Consider the following 20,750-nt stretch of genomic DNA (forward strand, 5'->3'; position numbering starts at 1 on the left):
ATTGGTCTTGGAGTCTTAACTGGTACTCATCCTGTCTCTCCTCCAGTAGCCACTCAAAATTCTCCTCATTCTAAATTCCTCAATCATCACTTCAAGAGATTATGCAATCTTATCTAATGGTGGGGCCCAAACCTTCGCTCTTGAAGGATTTGAGCCCTTTGTAATCCTACTCTTCTGTGGTGGCTGCTGAATATGTCCATTTACGAGCACAATGGTCCAAGAGAGAGTCAAGAGGTTCCTGAGATGATTGCTTGGGTTCCACACATTTTCTTCCCTGTCCCCACTGGGTAAAAGCTGCCCTAATTCATCCTGCTAATCATGGGCCATTACCTCTGCCAAGAGAGTGACTCCTCTTCCAGCCTGCTGTTCTCTGGACACAAGAAGTGCAAAGCGCTCCAGCAGCAGCCATAGCTTATAGTTCAATGAGACACTTGCTATATCCCCTGACAAGAGTGTACTCCCTTTGTGGACTAGGACTTCAAACCTGAAGATCTTGGACATACAGGGACAGAAGCAAAAAATTCCTGGTAGGTCACTGAGAGTGATGATATATAGCACCACTCCTACTTTCACCCCATTGTTCCCATATATTCTTTCTATTTAGAATGCAGAACCACATAAAGGTCTCTTATTTAATGTATATACCACATCCTGAAGAACAGTATCCCGCCCTTTCAGAGTGTTGCCTCCAAGGTGGCTCTTTGGCTGTGCCTTTAGAAGGCAGTTCCAGTGCTTTTGCAGCCACCTTCTTCTGGATGGAATGGTAAATGATAGAGTGAATCCAGTGTTCATGTGAGCCCATACTCATCACTGGTGTGAAATGGGTTCTCTCATTGAATGCAATGTTTTCTATTCCATGCCTGTAAATCAGGAATCCATAAGACCCTGCACAGTGGTACTGTGAGCAACAAAGGCAAACTCATATCTAGAATACATATCTAGAAGATGAAATGCTGGTTCTTCCTTGATGGAAGAAGCCAAATGTGGTTGACTTATCCCTAAGTGGCTAGTTGGTCTCCAAGAATAGTGTCATATTGAGGACTCAGCATTGCTGTCTATTTTGTACAGGTTGGACACTCAGAGGCAGCAATATCTAGGTAAAACTTGGTAAGTGGGCACCCATGCTGTTGAGACAATATATAGCTCCCTGTGCCCACTCCATTCATGTACCCATCATAATAGTTACAGAGTATCTGATGATGAAGTCTAGGGATGTCAACTGGCCAAGTCATTTTTGTCTACTGGGTTACTTATTACCTCTTCCATGGTGGATGCTTCCTGGAAGGCATTAACATAGATTCAAAAATATTTAAGATGAATTTACTAAAATAAACTTATCACCCAGTCACCCAAAGGTAATACAACCCTACATCCTCTGATGAAGCTATGGTGTTACTCAACAGCATTTGCTATTGCTCATGGGCCACAATCAGTAACTGCCATTGTTAGAAACAGCAGTCACTGGGATTGGGATTATAAGTCAAAATGTGGTTATATTTGCTGGTCTTGCTGATGGCCCTGCCTATAGCCTGGTGATGTCTGAAATACTTGTGAATGAAGGTTTCCTAAAAAGCATGCATCATTGTGGCTCAGTAAGACATATGAAGTGTGCCTACTATTCCCATTTGTCCAATCACATGTCTCTACCCCAGATATCTTTGTCTCCAGTTTTCCATTCTTTCTCCTTCCAGGCTCCTGATGAATTGACCAGGCCATTGGTCACTTCCCAGAAATCTATGTACATTTTCACCTCAACCACTTCTTCTTCCATACGAAAGAGATATCTAGCTACACTTCTTACAGCCCCAGCCATTTGGGATGATTTTCACTCTCCCCTTTGTGGCTGCTCTGTACATGGATATAATGCAAGTACCATGCAGTCTTGGTTTTCAGCCACATACTGAACTGATCTATCTATAAACCTAGCCCAAGCCTTTTTCCCCTCCTTCAGCTGATCATACAGAATCAGGTCATAAGGCCATAGGTTATAGCTAGGGGAGAGGAGCTGATGCAACTGTAGCGAGTGAAATAGAAGTTTAGGCTATCTGCTTTTGCAGTTTACTCATGGCTTCTGGTCCTGCTTTAATTCAATTCCAGATTATGATAGATCTTATGATTAATTGGTGCTGGGCTTATCCAATTTTATAACTTCATGGGTCCAACAGAACCCAGTTCATAATTGAGAGTTCCAGATGTACAGTCAATTGGTGCCTCATTGTAAAGCATTCTATCTCTATCAGGGCCCAGTAACATTCCAGGAGCTACTTCTTGAATGGCACATAATTCCCTACTGTGTATGATGTGGTCTTGGTCTAGAATCCCTGTGGCCTATGTAGCAATTCTCCTACTGCGGCTCACCATAAACTCCACATTATAACTTTTCCCAACACTGACACCTCCAACACCACAGGTCTGCCAAATTACATGGCCCAAGGGGCAGGGGTACTTGCACTACAGCCTGGATGTGCCACAGGTGCCACTAAAAGCTGGAAACCTTATGTGTAACCCAGTATGTGCCAGATCAGTTATCCTAAGGTGGAATGTGTTGCCTCCAGAACCCAACAAGGCCCACCAGGCCCTGTGATTCCTTCTTTGTGATAAAAATTAAAAGATGCAGCTATTTGTCTTTTACTTTGAGGGAATATCTTGGTATGCTCCTGACCACTGGACTTCTAAAATCCACAGGGAAGTAGAAAGTCTTTATATATTCATAAGATTTATCTCCCACCCTCTGGTGTACCTGTGTCTTATTAAGGCCTCCACGATGAGCAATGAACTCCTGCTCATCCTATCCAATTGGCATGATGTCATTGATATAAGAGACATCATAATCATTTTATGAAATCCATATGGTTTATTCAGGGACCAGACTGGAGAATAAAACAGAGATATGATAGAGACTATTTCCTTGCATCCTTTAGAACAGGGGTCATCAAACTATAACCTACAGGTCAAATCCAACCAGCTGCCTGATTTTAAAAATAAAGTTTTATTGTAACACAGCCATTTCTAATCATTTACCTACTGTCAATAACAACTGTGACAATACAGTGGCAGAATTGAATAGCTATGACAGAGACAGTATGGCCCACAAAGCCTAAAATATTTACTATCTGGTCCTTCACAGAAAAAGTTTGCTGACTCCTGCTTTAGAACTTTAACAGTCTGCCATTCCCTCTGCCTGTCCTCCAGGATGTGATTTTATTTTTTACTTGAAATCTTGGCTTGGGGAATGGTCCATTGAAGAGATTTCACTTGGTTGTCCCTGCTATGATAGTTCTCCCATAGGCCAAGGACCTAATGTGAAGAGGTCCACAAAAGCCAAGTATATCAATCCCAATTTTACACTTAGGAACTGGTAAATGACCATTGGGTTGTTCCAGTGGAATCACTGTGAACCGGACTCCATTTATTGGAGTAATAAATGACTCCACTTATTACTGGACCTCAAATGGCGCCACTCTAACAGAGGCTCCAGGATGATATTTTGGGTCTCTGGATATCAATCTCAACTCTAACCTCGAGTCCAATAGTCCTTAAACTGACAGGGTATTCCCTTTCCTCAGTATATAGTCACCCAATTAAATGGCCATAGGTCCCTTTGGAGAAGTAATAGGGGGATCATTACAGAATGTGTCTGCTACAGTATTACAGGGTCCTCCCTCTAAGAAACCTATCTACCTCTTCAATCAGTGAATTCCAAATCTGAAAACTGACTCAGGTCTAGGAACTGAGCAAGGGATGGTCATTTTGGGAAAAAGAAACCATTTTTCATTCTTGCCTTTTCTGGTTGTGGATGTTAAGCAGCACCCTTAGTGGCTGTCCATCTACTTTACCATTAAAGATACCATGTCCTATTTAGCTACCTCCACAACTCTCTGAAAGTCAAGCTCCCTTGGACCCCTCAGACCTTGTCTCTCATGAAAATAATTATAGCCTTCTGGCTCCTGGTGATTAAACATCACCACTTGGCCTCTATAACTTCAAAGCCCTGTTTTCAAAAAGAATATTAATGAATCCAGCTCTATGACTACCATTACCCATGGCCTGCAGAGGAGATCTACCACTGAACTTCTTACTGATGCTGGTCCTCCTCTCAGTTTTCCTGATGGCCTTGGAATATGGTGTGTTCTATGGGCCCTTTTGTGGACCATGATCCTCTGGAGGATCTTCTGGCCTCACATAATATATTCTTTCTAACAGGCCCACTTTCCTCAGCCTTGTTATTCTTTCTTTACTGTGTGTCAAGGCACTCAGGTATTTCACTCAGCATGAGCTATCACTTTCTCTAGGCTTCTAAGAACTACCCTATCAGTATTTGCCCCCTTACTCAGAGATGATCACCCAGGTGCTAAAATCCTACATTCTAAGAAAGTACACCCAAGAAAATTCTTCCATATCCAGTCCTACTTTCCAGCCTTCTTAATCAAATAACCCTCAAAATCCAATCTCCTAACTCTTGAAAGATAAGCTAATTAATTGTTGTAGCTCCTTTGGTGTTACCTCTTTCCTTCCTTATCAAACTTATCAAATCCTACCATGCCGGGATTTAAACCTAGTTAAAGCCTGGTGGCTTGATAAGAGGTGAGGGTTGCTCCTCAAGGAGGCACCTATTGTCTTGCAGGGAAGCAGCCTCTGTCAGCACCAAGGTAGTGTTAGCTCTTACTAGGAATGGCTGGGTTACTCCCAAAGCTCTGAGAGTTCAGAAGGATCTGCAGAGCCTTAAACTCAAAAGCATCTATCCAAATGTACTCATCCCATATTTAGGATCTCAGGTTTTCTAATGAAGTCTCTGACCTTAGTATAATAAGCATACTTTGGATGGGCATTTAAATATTTCTGAACCCATGACTTTCTAACAATCAAGTCCTGAGTCTGCTTCTCCACTGAATCCACTCTTCCACTGCAGGAGAAAGGACCTCTTTTTAGACTAACAAAGAGGCCCTCTAGATCTCACTCTTCTTCCTTAATTGCTTATTAATTGACCTCAGTTTCTCATTATCCTTCTGAAGGGCATCAATATAATTTAGCAATAGTCATCTAACTCCATGGTCTTTGTAGACATTGTTTTCCCCCTATCTTTAAAATGCCGAAATCATTGCACCTACAAGGCAATCCTATTCACTAGCACATTTTCCAAGATCATCATAAGTGAAATCTTCAATTGGACTGCCATCTTGTGCCAGGGACTATCTGTGTCCCACATAACACCCAGGATATTTTCCTCTTTGCCTGTAGGACAGTGACTGCATCATTTCCAAAACCCAATCTTACCACCTGTTTATACAGATAATCCCACTTTGAGTACTTCCTGTGTTAATTCAAGTATTCTAAGAAGCAAGTGCTATAACAGTATTAGGTGTATTAATCCACTTTCTGTTGCTTATAACATTATACCTGAAACTGGGTATTTTATAAAGAAATGAAATTTACTTAGTACAGCTTCAAAGTCTGGGAAGACTACAGTCTATGGGGTGCATCTGGTGAAGGCCTTCTTCTTGGTTGGGACTCCCTACAGAGTCTTATGGCAATGAATGGATTAATCCATTCACGAGGGCACAGTCCTCACAATTCAATCATCTCTCAAAGGCTCCCCCTCTCAAATACCATAATCAGATTTCCCACCCTCTTAACACTGTTACAATGGAGATCAAGTTTCCAATACAAGACATTTTGGGGAATGCATTTTACACATAGCCACAGGCAAAAGATTTATTGGGAGAAATGCCTGTTAAAGACTAAGGGAGAGGAAGCAGGGAAAGCCTTCAGACCACAAAGCACAGCTTATATGAAGGTACTTCAAAAAGCTCATGGAAAAATAGAACTGAAAGATAATATGAATCTTCCCATGAACTTTTTGAAGTATCCTCATATCTACAAAAGGATGGAGAAACAAAGGACTGGGTAAGAAGAATCTCAGACTGTAACATGGTATTAAGAGAGTTTAGGCCAAGTCAATAGGGAATCCTGTAGCCAAAGTCAGCCATTAGAAAAATCCTTGCAAGCAGAATCCTATAACCCTGCCATGCCTAGTCATTGGCTGAAAGCAGTCTACAGGATATATGGTTTTAGGATGAATGTGATATGGATCCAGAGAAGCACAGTTCTGGCTATCAGTTCACTGTGCTCCCCACAGCAGGAAATCTGAGTGATGGGTTTCATTGGCTGCCCCAACTGTGCAGCACTTAGAACTCTGAGCTGTTCTAACATGATTCACACCATCAAGGAGCTCAAAGTGTAGTGGAGGAAATGAACCTAAGTAGAAAATAAAGGGCCAATTTGAATTTGGGGTTGAGGAAGAATACTGGATATTATAAAAATAAAATATCAAAATTTAATATTCCCGAGCATAGTGGATTGAATTATGTCCCCCCCAAAAGTCACCGAAGCTTGAATTGTGCCCCGCATGTTTTATTAGAAACTTGGTCCCCACTGTGACTGTTAAGAGGTTGGGAGATCCTATTATGGTAACTGAAAGGTAGAGCCTTGAAGAGGTGATTAGATTGTAGGAACATGCCATAGTGAATGGATTAAAGAGGTGGTCAGGAGCGTGGTTCTTACTGCTTTAAAAAAAGAGAGAAGAGAGTCTGTCTTTCTCTCTGCTCTCTCTGCTCCACCATTTTTGTAATATGATACCTTGAGGAAGTCTGGGAAGATGGTGACATAAAAACATATAAACTCTTTTATTTACCCTACTTCCCTTGCTATGTCAACCCAATTATTATATGAGGGAAAAACCTCTCTCACCCCCAGCTCTGAGAAATAGAAAGGGATTTCATGTGCACACCTGAGGTTTTGAAATCCTACCAAGATTTAACTAGTAAAAAAGGGTGGAGAGTAGCTAACCAGCCCAGCATTGTCCAGAGAGATGCTTATAGGCCAGCAGATTCCCTCTGGGCCATATGGGAAGATTCTGTCTTGGAAGCTTATCTGGCCTCCTGCTTTTTGCCTTTTTACTTGGTCTGGGGAAAGCCTTAGCTGCCCACAAAATCACTCAGTTAGGTCATCTTTAGCTTTCCTTATACATACAGGAGATGTTTATATTCCCTTCACTTTGCCAGTAAAACCACTCTATCGGCCTACACACAGGCAGTCTGACTTCTGCAACTGGTCCACATAAATACAGAATTGCCTCTGTCACAGTAAGAAAACACTCACCATTACCTCCTTTGAGGAAATAGCAATTCCCTTCCTGGGCTACTCATATTGGCTAATCTTTGTCCACTCTGGAACAATCTTAGGAAGAAAACAACTTATCACTCACCAAAAAAGAAAAAGAAAAAACCCAGAAATGAAACATCAAAAACAGGTCTATGCTACAGAGGGAAAACACATCAACCAACAGCATTGATTAACCTAGACCAATGGTTCTCAAAGTATAGTCCTTGGACCATCAGCATCAGATACATCTTGGAACTTACTTTACATTCACACTTATGATTTTTTTTATTGATATCTGTTTCCTTTACTAGCCTGAAGAAGACCAAGAAAATATGTCTATTTATTAATTTAGCACATACTAACATATAGGAAGGACTCAATAAAGATTTGCTAAAATATGAACACTATAATAACAATAACAACATCATAAAATTTTTTAGAAAGACTCAAATTAGATAAATAATAATCAAAGATATGATACAATAAAGAAATCATAAGAGATTAGTAGAGAAATGATAAACAAATCAATAAATGAAGTAGATAAACAGATAGGAAGAATAAGTTCTGGTGCTCTAGGGTGACAATAGCTAATAATATTGTACTGCATTTTTCAAGATTGCCAGAAAAGGGGATCTTGAATGTTATAACCACAAAGAAATGATAAATGGTTAAGTGATAGATATGATGATTATTCTGATTGGATCATTATACATTATATGCATGTATTGAAACAACAAACTGTACCTGATAAACAAGTATAATAAAAAAAAATTTTAAAAATAAAGTAGATAAAATCTTTTCTTTCAGAAAGAGCTATTTCTTCACAATCACACCATAAATTAAAATCAAACACATTAATATTTCATTATGTATGGATATTTATTTAAATATTTTATATTGTAAGTAAATTAAAAATCACATAGATGTATATATTACATAAATACACATTATATAATATAGTTGCATGTGATTATATTATATATAAATATTTATCAGAATATATACTAATATATGTAAATATGTGCTTTATAATATTTTTATATATTTAATAAATTTACAAAAATCTATATAAGATAAACTTCTACTCCCAGTTAGATTTAGTAGGCCAACATAGTCCAATGATCCACTGCAAAAATGAGAAAAAAAACTGTATAAATTACATAAACAATGCTTTTTTAAAGCATCAGAGAGATGTGAAAGTAAAGAGAAATTGATGATGTGTAATTTCAAAGAGGGGGCAAACTTTCTGAGGTGAATTGCTAACACTTTTATTTTTCCCTTGTGGGAATTTTCTGATTCTAGATACAAGCTGAGGATCAGGCTTAACCCAAAAAGAGGGCCCCTGAAAGAAAATCAGCATAGCTTTGAGTAGTTATCAGGGCTTGAATGACAAAACGGAAACTTGAAAGGCCTCAAACGTGAAGCTTGTTTTCACCACACGATATTTGCTGAGTGCTAGGACTGCACATGTGTCTCCGAATTCATACCTTACATTCACACAAAAATTAATTCCAAATATATCACAGATGTAAATGTGAAAGGTAAAACCAGACAGCTTTTAGAGAAAAATATGGGCATTTTCATGACCTTGGAGAAAGCATAAATTTCTTAAACAAAACATAAAAAGAGCTAACCTTCAAAGAAAAATAATTGATGAATTGTACTATATTAGAATTAAGAACTTTTGTTCATCAAAAGATACTATTTAAAGAATGAAAAAGCAACCCACTGTATGGAATAAGATATCTGCAATTCAAATATTTAACAAAGAACTTATATGTAGAATACATAAAGAACTCTTCAAATCAGTAAAAAAAATGGCAGAACACCTAATAGAAAAATCAGTGAAGATTTGAAGAGACACTTCACAGAAAAGGATATTAAAACAACGAATATACTACATTAAAGGTGCTCAAATTCTTTAATCATAGGGAAATGCAAAATAAAACCACAGTGAGAAACTTCTTTACACAATTCAGAAGTTCCAAAATGAAAATGACAAAACAAACCAAGTGCTGATGAGGGAAAAAGGAAGAACTCTCATATACTGCTAGAGGGAGCATAAATTGGTACAACTACATAGGAAAACTGTTTGGTTACTTAAAGCTAAACAAATGTATATTCCATGACCCAGCAACTTCCTAGGTGTATCTATCCAACAGATATGCTTATATATATTTACCAAAAGACATGTTCATAGCAGCACTATTTGCAACAACTAAAACCCGGAAACCTCCTGAATGTCTATAAACTGTAGAATAAATTGTGATAGGATAAATAAATTGTGAATGTCTGTCAGTTTGGGCTGCTACAACAAAATCCCAAAGATTAGGTGACTTAATAAACATTTATTTCTCACAGTTCTAGGAAGGCTAACAACAGGGTGATGGCAGATCTGATGTCTGGTGAGGACCTGCTTCCTGATTTGCAGACAGCTGTCTGTGTGTCCTCACATGGTGGAGAGCAAAGAGAGAGAGGCAAGCTCTCTTGTGTCATTTCTTACAAGGGCACTGATCCCATTTCTAAGGATCCACCCTCATGAACTAATTACCTCCCAAAGGCTCCACCTCTAGATAAGCAACAGTGCCTATCTATTTAGCTGGGATTCAGAATGGAACCTCATCCCTGTGAAGAGACCTCACCACCTCTAAATATCATCACTTTAGGGTTTAGGCTTTAACATGTGAATTTTGGAGGGACACAACCATCCGTCTGTAGCAGTGATATAGTCACACAATGGAATGGTATATAGCAATTAAAATGAATAAACTTTATTAAATTAAATAACATAAATGAATCTCAAAAGTAAGATTTTGTGTAAAAGAAGCTAGACACAAAGGAATAAATAGTATACAATTTCATTACATGAAATCATGACATAGAAAAACAGGTAATAAAAATCTATGCTGTTAGAAATCAGGATAGTAGTGGCCATGGAGGAAAACACTGACTTGAAAGGAGCATAAGAGTGAGGGCTGGAGTCTTTGAGGGGCTGGGAATGTTTTGCTTCCTGATATAGGTGATGACAATTTAATGAGTAAGTTAAATGGGTGAGCTACACATTTCTGATGTATCTACTTTTTGTACATTGAGGTATATTATATTTAAATTAAAAAATTAAACAGTAGAAGATCATTATGAATACTTATCTGTTCACACATGGAAAAAATCTTTCTAAACCTGAATGCAAAGAAACAAATAAAAATCAAAGGAAAATTATTAGTAGATTTGACTACATAAAGCTGAGAAACCTACATACATATAAATAATCACAATTTTAGTTTGCCACAGAAACCAAATAAAAAAGATTAACACCAGTGAAACATAGTAAGCAAGAACGAATTGATATAAACGGGCATCAAACACATCTAGAGAAGAAATAAATGATGGCCAACAAGCATATGAAAAAGATATTTCTAAACTCTCCAATAATCAAAGGGTATTCAAAGTAAAACAATAGGATGAAATATTTCAAATACTCAAACTAGCATTCCTTCTAACAATAAGACAAAACTGAGAAGAATAAGGTAAAACATGTACTTTGGCACACTATTGGTTTTCATTTAAATTGGTTCTTGAACCAAACACAACTTCAAAAAGCAGAGTCTGGACTCAGGAGTCCCTGAATATTACCTATGATTCCAATGTTCTAATAGTCCATTTTCTTGTAGTCTACTCTTTTTTCCTTAGATACTCTTTTACCTGAGTGATCCTGATACTGTGTTAGTCCCAACTTAGTTTAAAAATAAATAAATGAATAAAACTGAAATAATAGCTCTCTGAAAATATGTAAGGAAAAAGTTAAAAGAATATGCTCCAAACTGTTAATAGCAATTCTTTCTGAAAGATAAGAGTACAAGGGAAATTCACTCTCTACATCATAATATTTCTATAATGATTAATTATGAATAATTTTTCATTACTACTAAAATAAAAATAATAATATATCATCTAATCTTCATTCATTTGTTTAACCCATTCAAGTACATGCCAAGCCTTATACAGGCAGGACAGGGCAGTCGGTTAAGGACTAAAGAGGAGGACACTTGATGTCTAGCTGAGACATGGAGTCTAAGGCTGAGTAAGTTCTAGGACTCTAGTTCAGGGCTGTGATTAACCCAAAGTGCCTGAATTGACAGAGATCCCAATACAAACCCAGTCGTATAGGCTGCATCAAGGAGGAAGCAGCAGTACCCATCTATTTAGCTAGGATTCAGAATGGAACCTCACCCCTGTGAAGAGACCTCACCACCTGGAAAGCAACCAGAATAAAAACTAGAAACCAAAAAATACAAGGCATAAGACCAGTAACAGAGATCAAGTCACAGAGAAGCAGTCAGGCTAATGCATTCTTACAGACACCCTCTTATCAGAATGGGAAGAGGATATGAACTTGAAAAGGGAGAAGAGCAGTAATTTAGAAAATAATAATAATAGTAAACATTTATTATGTGCGTGGAACTATTATACATAGTTGACATATATTAAATCCTCATAAACCTGATAAGGGAAGTATCTACTTATCCTATTTTACAAATGAGGAACACAGAATTTAAGGATTTGCCCAAGGCCGTACAGCTAATAAGTGGCAGAGCTGGGATCCAAATCAAGGAAGCCTGATTCTTGCTCCGGGAAGTTATATTTATTCATTTATTCAACAGACGTTATTAATAGGAACCTACCAAACGCCAGGCACTGCAATAGATATTGTTCATAGAAACATGAATAAGAGAGCCTCTGCCTTCACAGAGTAGTAGAATAAGGGAGCAGATCTGTAAAACAACATGATAAAACAGAGGAATTAACCAGGTACTGATCATAAGCAATTTTGCTGGGGGAGATCAGAAGGTTTTCTAACAATAACCTTTGAATTGGGCTTCAAAAGATAAACAGAATGAAGGAAACCCCAGAAGCACGGGGAGAGGCATATCATGCAGCAGGTTCAATATGAGCAAAGCTATGGAAGTACATATGTATAAAACACACCAAGAAAAGATGGCAGTTTTGTGTGATTAAAAAATGGGGTCCATAAGGGAAAGAAGGAGGAGGAGGAAGAAGAAAGGAAGCCAACATTTCTTCTGCAACATCAATGGGGCCATCTCCATTGAAAGAACTACCCCGTGAAGCCTAATCCTCCCAAGGTCTCATTTGAGCACACATAAGATATAGTCATTTATTTAAACCTCCAACAGAATTACATTTTTAGCAAAACAGAAGAACTAAAGCTTTACTCATTAGACAACACATTCTGAGGTGGCTTTCGGTAAGATTCAGGTGTTATTCTTGTAATAGAACACCGTTGCCAAGGTGATAGAGACTTAAAACAATGAAATAAATATTAATGCAATAAACACATTCTGGGAAGACAGCATCAACTTCAAGTTCCCCCTGTAAGAGGAACTCAGGGCATTTGAAGCAGCTGAACAATCTCTTTAAGGAAGCAGGAGCTTCACACCACAGCATAAAGTGTGTGAGATCTCCAGATCTTTCTACCTCAGAGGGTTGCTTATCATGAGAGCACTGCTTAGCAGTTTAGTATGCAGTTCGTACTGACTGTACTTCCTATCCTGATAACTACAATGTCCTTTTTTGTTTCTGTAGCAGAAAATTAAAATAATTGGCATTCTAAAGATGGAAAAGCAGTCTTCTCTTCTCTAGCAAAGGATAATACAATATCATGTTCTACCATATGGTCTTCTTCCATAAATTTACTCCAGGGATCTGCCTAATCCCCAGGGGAGCTCTCCATAGAAGGCTTGGGAAGGATGTGTTTTTATACTGGGAAAGAAGATGAAAACTTTCATATGCACCCCTCACATATGACTTCTTTTCTTCGAGGGAATTTTCCAGACTCATCCCCTTTCTTGAAAGGAAGACATATAACCTGGTGTATAATCTTTATGTAAAATCCAGTGCATGTTTCAGCACACAATAACACTACCTTGAATTTTAAGGTTGCTTTAGATTTTACTAAGCTCTTTTACATATACTTCCTCCTGTAATCTTTATAACAACCCTGTTAAGTAGGTATTGTTTCACTAAAACCACTATTTCATAGATGATAAAAATGAGGCTCACAGAGATTAAATAATTCACACAGGGCCACAAAATTAGTTAAATGCCAGCACCAAGCCTTGAGCCTATGAGGTCAAATGATTTCAAGTCTAAATGCTCTAAACTACAACCTGCCGTCTATAACACAATACTCAGACAAGTGAAAAAAAAACTTGGATTTTGTTTGTGATATTGAGGTTGGATAGCCTTGCTCAAGCCACATAACATCACATCGTTTATTTCAGCAGCAAAAGAGATGTGATAATGCCAGTATGACAGTATGGCAACCCAAGACTATTACAATGGTCTACACAAAATAATATTCTAAAAATGAAAAATGAAAGGTGAAGATATTAACTCTTAATTCATCAATTTTCACGTTAATGCATTTCATTTTTTAGTCCTACTTCAAATCTATGTCCATCATGTCAAAGGGATAACTGCACGCCCATGTTCACTGCAGCTCTATTTAAAATAGCCAAAATATGGAGCCAACCTAAGTGTCCATCAACGTAGGACTGGATAAGGCAAATGTGGTATATATACACAATGGAATACTACTCAGCCATAAAAAGAATGAAATTCTGTCATTTGCAGCAACATGGATGAGTCTAGAGAAAATTAACATTAAGTGAAATAAGCCAGACAAGGAAAGAGAAATACCAAATGTTCTCATTTATAACTGAGTGGTTGGGAGGGAAGGAGGGAGGGAGGGAGGAAGGGAGGGAGGAAGGAAGGAAGGAAAATGAGAAGAAAAGAAAAGAAAGAAAAAAAGAAAAAAAACCCAAAAGACCAAAACAATATGTTGAACTTCCAGAAGGGGAAAACAAACCTAAGGATACTAGAGATGGGGGGCGGGGGGAAGAGAAGTGTGAAGGGGAGGGATATGCTGGGTAAAGGGCATAAAGAAAAATCATGATTTGTAACAATAAAAAAATAAAAATTAAAAATTAAAAAAAATAACAACAACAAAAAACCAAATCTATGTCCATCTACTTCACTACACACTCTAGTGGAAGGAGCACACCTGCAGATGATCTAAAAACCACATTATTTGGCTTCAGACTAAATGATTGTTTCAACATCACACACATTTTAAAAATTATCTTTAATTATGGTTAATATTAAATCCTAGTGTAACATAATGTTAAAAAGGTATTTTTAATCATATAATCGAGTACTGTTTTCAGTTCCTATTCTAACATTTAATGGGTAAACTAGGACAAGTGGCAACTACTCTGAACACATTCCCTTGTTTAACAAATAGCAAGTTTGTGTGAAAATTAAATAATATAGCATGGTATAAAGCCCTCAGAACAATCTTTGAGGTTCTGCTCAATAAATGACATTTGTTTTACTTATTTCATTTTATTGTGGTTGTTGATATTGCTGTTATTCAAATAATTTCTTTTTTACTTCCCATAAAAGGAAACAACTTCAGAGATTGTGGATAGTAAAGAAGAACCAGAGTAGGACTAAAAAATGAAATGCATTAACGTGAAAATTGATGACTTAAGAGTTAATATCTTCACCTTTCATTTTTCATTTTTAGAATGTTATTTTGTGTAGACCACTGTAATAGTCTTGGGTTGCCGTGAATCCATATTGCTAAATAATCCAGGGGTTTCTATAGGCATCCTCAAACCTTATCATCACAAAATTAAATAATCTTATCTGTAAATGTGAGGATGCCAAAATTAAAAAGTGAAACCTTATCAAATGAGCTTGAAGCATTTCTTTCCCATAATGTTTCTAAGTGTGATGGCACCTGCATATCTATCATTGCAGTTATTTTTTTTTTCTGGTAGAGGTATCTATGTGATGTTTTTAGTACATTTCCACCATAGATGCATTTTAAATGATAAACAAGGACAGCACAAATGATCCGTTCTTGCTTATCTTATCTTAGAGGCACTTATTACTTAACAGTGGTTATATGGTGAGATGAGTAGTGGTTAAATTGCATTTTTGTTCTCCATTTGCTGAAAAATATTAAAAGAGAGTCTCTTTTTTTCCTATCTTACAAATTATAGCCTCTTATCTGGCCACTGCCTAGTAAGTACATAACATTTAACACTCCAGTGGTATTAACTATTACAGTTGCTGATGATGCTATCATTACGGCTATACCTATTGTTGGCATTTTTGATTACGTGCTTTGGGGGGTCAGGGTGGAATGCTGTGGTTTACGTGTACCTCCAAGTTCATGCTGGAACTTAACCCCCAATATGGTGGTAGAAGGTGAGGCTTTTAAGAGATAATTGGATTGCAAGGACTGTGCCCTCATGAATAGATTGATCCATTCATAGGGTAAGGGGTTGATGGTTTAATGGGTTGTCATGGGCATGGACTGGTGGCTTTATACGGAGAACACATGAGAAAGCTCATGCCATGTTCACCATATGATTCCCTATGTTGCCACAGGATTCTGTAGGAAGTCCCAACCAAGAAGAAGGCCCTCACCAGATGCACCTCATGGAGTGTGGACTTCACAGGCTCTGAAACTGTAATAAATAACTTTCATTTTTTATAAATTACCCCATTTCAGGTATCCTGTCATTAGCAACAGAAATGGACTACACATAATATGTGCCAGTCTCTTTTTAAACATTACTTAATTGAATACTAACAAGTTCCCTGCAAAATGAATATTATTAGCACAGCTTTGAAAGGTAAGTAACTTTTCTGAAGCCACATTGCTATCATGATGGCACATTGAACCCAAGACTCTGTATTTTCAGACTGCAGTTTTTCTCAGTATCACATGTTATATTTATATGCTTGCATATAAATTACTAAGAATTTTTAAATGGAAAAATAGAAAGGAGCAACTGGAGTAAGACTTACCTTGTAATATAGATTCCAGCAATGATATTAACTATATTAGCAGTAATATATGAACACTTCTTGGAGAAAAAAAGTTCTAAAATTTAAGAATAGGGAAGACATCTGTCTTCCAGTAAAGACAGAACAATGGGATTAGATTTTACTTTCCCACAGGAAACAAATAAAAAACCAAAATCTATGAAACAACAGTTTTAAAGACATTGGAAGTTAGGCAACAAAGGACAATGATCCTAGGAGACAAAAAGCAGATGAAGCGAGCCCTATCATTGTCCCACCAATTGCCTGAAGTTTCCAGACTACAACACAAGGAAGGGAAAACCTAGGAAAATCTCTGTAGTCTTCCTCGAATTGAGATGAAGTTAGAAGCTCAAGAAAGCCAAGATAGCTAGAGTTCACAAAGAAGAGTACCATAGAAAAAAGAGCTCCACAAAAAGAGAGCCTGGAAGGTCTGCAGATGGTTTCTCTTGAGTTTTCACTTAAATATTGATCAGCCCATGCATGTGTGGAAACTACCCTCTGAAAGAACCACCAAAAGGATTAGAAAGAATAAAACTTTGTGATCTTACAAGGTCAGGAACAGTTCCTGTCCTCAGCCAGAGCAGAAAATCTCATAATTCATAGTGTATTGGATAAAGTACTCAGAATAGTTTTGCCTTGATGAGGGGAAAAGGGTCCAAGATTAAATGTTGTTGATAACACTCTCAGGTCTTAAAAGTCAACTGTTTGTTCCTAAGTAACTTAACTGCATCCCAGAACACAGCTCAAAAATATTTAATAAATTCAAAAATATCCAGCACTCAGTAAGGTGAAAATGTGTGGCATCTAATAAAAAAAATTATCAGGCATACAAATAAGTAGGAAAATACTACCTACAACGAGTAGAAAAATAATTGACCAAAAGCGACTTAGAAATGATACAGATGATCAAATTGATAAATTAGGATATTAAAACAGTTACCTGTATCCCATATGTTCAAGAAGCTAAAGGAAAGATTGTGAATACTAAGAGGCTATATGGAAGATTTTTAAAATTAATAAATAATACTGCTAGAGATAAAAATTACAATGTCTGAGGTGAAAAATAACACTGGTTGAGATTAAGGGCAAATTATACACTGCTGTTGAAAAGAATAGTGATCTTAAAGAAATAGCAAGAGAAATCATTCAAATGAAAGAGAGAAAAAAAGATTGAATAAAAAAGGAATAGAGTATCAAAAAACTGTGGAACAACTTCAAGTGACCTAACATACTCATAAATACAGTACACAAAGGAAATGGAAGGGGAATAGAAGAATTTTTTTAAAAAAAATAATGGCTGAAAATTGTACAAATTTAATAAAAAACAATAAAGCTACATACAAACCAAAGGAGTTCAACAAGCTCTAACCACAAATTTTAAAAGTTCAATAAATTTTAACCCTAAGAAGCATGAAAAATTACAACAAAATATATCATAATCAAATTATTCATAAACAATAATAAAGAAAAAAATTTTAAGTAACCAGAGAAAAAGAGAGGCATTATGTAAGTAGCAACAAATATAAAAATGACAGTAAGCTGCTTGTTGAAAACAATGCAAGCAAAAAGAGGGTGAGGCAACATCTTTAAAATACTAAAAGAAAAAAGTTTCAACATAGAATTCTATACCTAGCAAAAATATATTTCTAAATATCTTTCTAACAGACTTTATCAGGTATATGCATAGGTCACAATAGATCAATAGACCTTAACTACAAAAAAATAATAATAATAATAATAATAAACTGAAAGTTCATTCTTCAGAAGGAAGGAAAATGAAATAGACTAACATCAGCAGACCTTAACTACAAAAAGAAATGTGAAAGAAAGTTCTTCAGGAAGAAGGAAAATAATAACATAAAAATCTGGATCTAAACGGAAGGTTGAAGAGCACTAAACATAATAAATATACGCATAAATATAAAAGACATTTTTCTTATTAGTTTCTTTAAAAAATTAATGATTGTTTAAAGCAAAACTGTTAACAATGCATTACAGAGTTTATAACACAGAAGTAAAATGTATGACAAAAATAGCACAAAGGCTGGAGTAAGAAGAATAAATGGAAGTATACTGATGTGAGGTTCTTATAATATACATGAAGTGGTATAATATCACTTGAAGACAAACTGTGATAAATGATACATTCTAAATCCTAGATCAACCACTAAAATAATACAGTAAAGAGTTACAGCTAATAACAAGGCAGATAAGGTGAAATCTTCAAAAATGCTCACCTTATCAAAATAGGCACAAAAAAAAGGCAAAATTGAATGTAGAATGCAAAAAAAAAATAAATAAATAATAAAAGCATAACTTTTAACCCAAGCACATCAATAATCACATTAAATACAAATGTCTGTAAGCAATCTAACTAATTAAAAGGCAGAGACTGTCAAACTGGATGTAAAGGTAATATTTAACTATATGCTGTCTCCCACTTTAACTAACAAAGAGATTAAAGTACAAATATGAAGAAAGACATACCATTCTAACACCTACCAAAATAAAACAGGATGCCTACATTAATATCAAAGTAGAATTTTAAAAGAAAGAATATGACAAGGGATAAAGAGAATTACTAAATAATAATGAAGGGATAGGTTGATCAAGAAGATACGACAATCATAAAGGTTTATGAACATAATACAGTTTCATAGTAACTGAAGTAAAACTTATAAGAGCCTGTAGGAGAAATATAAAAATCCACAATTATACTGAGATATTTCAAGATACATCTCTAAATTATTGATGGAACAACTGGATATAAAGTAAATAAGAATACAGAAGACTTGAATAACACTATCAACCAGCTTCACCTAACTGACATTTATAAAATGTTCTACTCAACAACAGTAGAATCCACATTCTTTTAAGGGGCACTTGAAACATTTACCATAATAAACCATATATTGGGCCATAGAACAACTTTCAACAAACTTCAAAACATTCAAATAAAGAAACATGTTCTCTGATCAAAATGGAATTAAATTAGAAATTGCTAATAGAAAGATATATGTAAAATGTTCAAATATTTTGAATCTAAATAACATATTTCTAAATAATACATTGGGAAAAGAAGAACTCAGAAATGAAATTAGAAAATATTTTGAACTAAACAAAAATGAAAAGATAATATATCAGAATTTATATTATTAAAAACTTATAGCATTGAATACCTTTATTAGAAACAAAATATGTTCTCAAATCGATGACCTTACCTTACATCATAAGAGGTAGAAAAAGAAGAGAAAATTAAACTCAATAAAAGCAGAAGAAAGGAAATAATAAAGACCAGAGATGAATAAATGAAATAGAAAACAGAAAAAGCAATACAAAAACCTGAGTAAGTAAAAACCTGATTCTTTGCAAATATATACCCAGAATGATAAGGATAAAATAGAAGACACAAATCACTGATATCAGGTATAAGAGATATGACAATGTTACAGTCTATAATTATCAAAAGGATATTATTATGAAAACTTTATGCCAATAACTTTGAAAACTTTAAGGATATGAACAAATTTCTTGAAAAACACAAACTATAAAGAATATAAGCTCACTAAAGAATAAATACATGACCTAAAGTAGTCCTACATTATTAGAGAAATTGAATTTGTGTGTAAACATCCTTTCACACAAAAGAGCAAAAAATCAAAAACAAAAACAAACAAAAAAACCCTGCAGGCTCATGCAACTTCATTAGTAAATTCTTTCAAATATTTAAGAAAAAAGAGGATACATATCTACAAAATCTCTCTCTTTTTATTTTCATGCCTGGATTTACTGCAATACCAGGCTGATGAATGGAGTAGACAAAGCAAGCTCCTGTTCCACGCCCCTGCTGCAAAAATCCATTTAATATACTGTGCTCAGATAGAGGACATATCATATATTAAACTGATAAGAACAGATACTACACTTGATCTTAGCCAAAAGGCCAAGACGTAATACAAAATCTCTTTTTAAATAGACTTAGCTAACATATTTTATGATTACAACGTTACCCTGACACCAAACTCAGAAAAATATATTTGAAAACACAAACACACATACCCCAATATCCCCCATGAACATAGATGCAAAAATTCTGATCAAAGTACAGCAAATCAAATCCAATCATATATAAAAAGGGTATTAAATAATGGCCAAGTAGGAAATGTAAGGCCAGCTTAACATTAAAAAAATTATTAAAGTAATTCTCCATTTTAACATACTAAAAAAATACAAATATATGATTATCTAAATAAGCACAGAGAAATCGTTTGTCCAAATCAAACATTGGTTCCTGATAATGACTCGGTAAACCAGGAACACAAATTATTCAGACACATAAAGAGCACCTACAAAAAGCCTATAGCTAACATTATATTTATTGGTGAAAGAGAGAATGCTTTTCCCCTAAGATCAGGATGAAGGCTGTTACATCTACTTATATTACTTTTATTCAACATTTTATAGGAGGTTCTAGTCAGTAAAATAAGGCAAGACAAATTTTAAAAACAAAGAGATTGAAAGTAAAAAACAAAATAAAGGAAAAAGTGGAAATAAAATGGGCTTTATTTTCAGATGACATGATTGTCTATGCAAAAAAATCCTATGGAATTCATTTTAAAAACTACCACTACTAATAACTGAGTTCAGCAAGACTGCGTGATATAAGATCA

General features: G+C 35.8%; 1 protein-coding gene and 1 non-coding gene across 2 annotated transcripts in view; both read right to left on the reverse strand.

Moving 5' to 3' along the window:
* AGBL4 (AGBL carboxypeptidase 4) overlaps positions 1-20,750 on the reverse strand; it is a 1,343,713-nt gene that overhangs the window by 1,106,238 nt on the left and 216,725 nt on the right. The window lies entirely within an intron of this gene.
* LOC134385437 (U2 spliceosomal RNA) lies at positions 19,845-20,035 on the reverse strand. The gene has a single exon (XR_010024401.1). It is a non-coding gene; the product is annotated as a U2 spliceosomal RNA (small nuclear RNA).

This window comes from Cynocephalus volans, chromosome 8 (genome assembly GCF_027409185.1).
Source record: "Cynocephalus volans isolate mCynVol1 chromosome 8, mCynVol1.pri, whole genome shotgun sequence".
NCBI classification, from domain to species: Eukaryota; Metazoa; Chordata; class Mammalia; order Dermoptera; family Cynocephalidae; genus Cynocephalus; species Cynocephalus volans.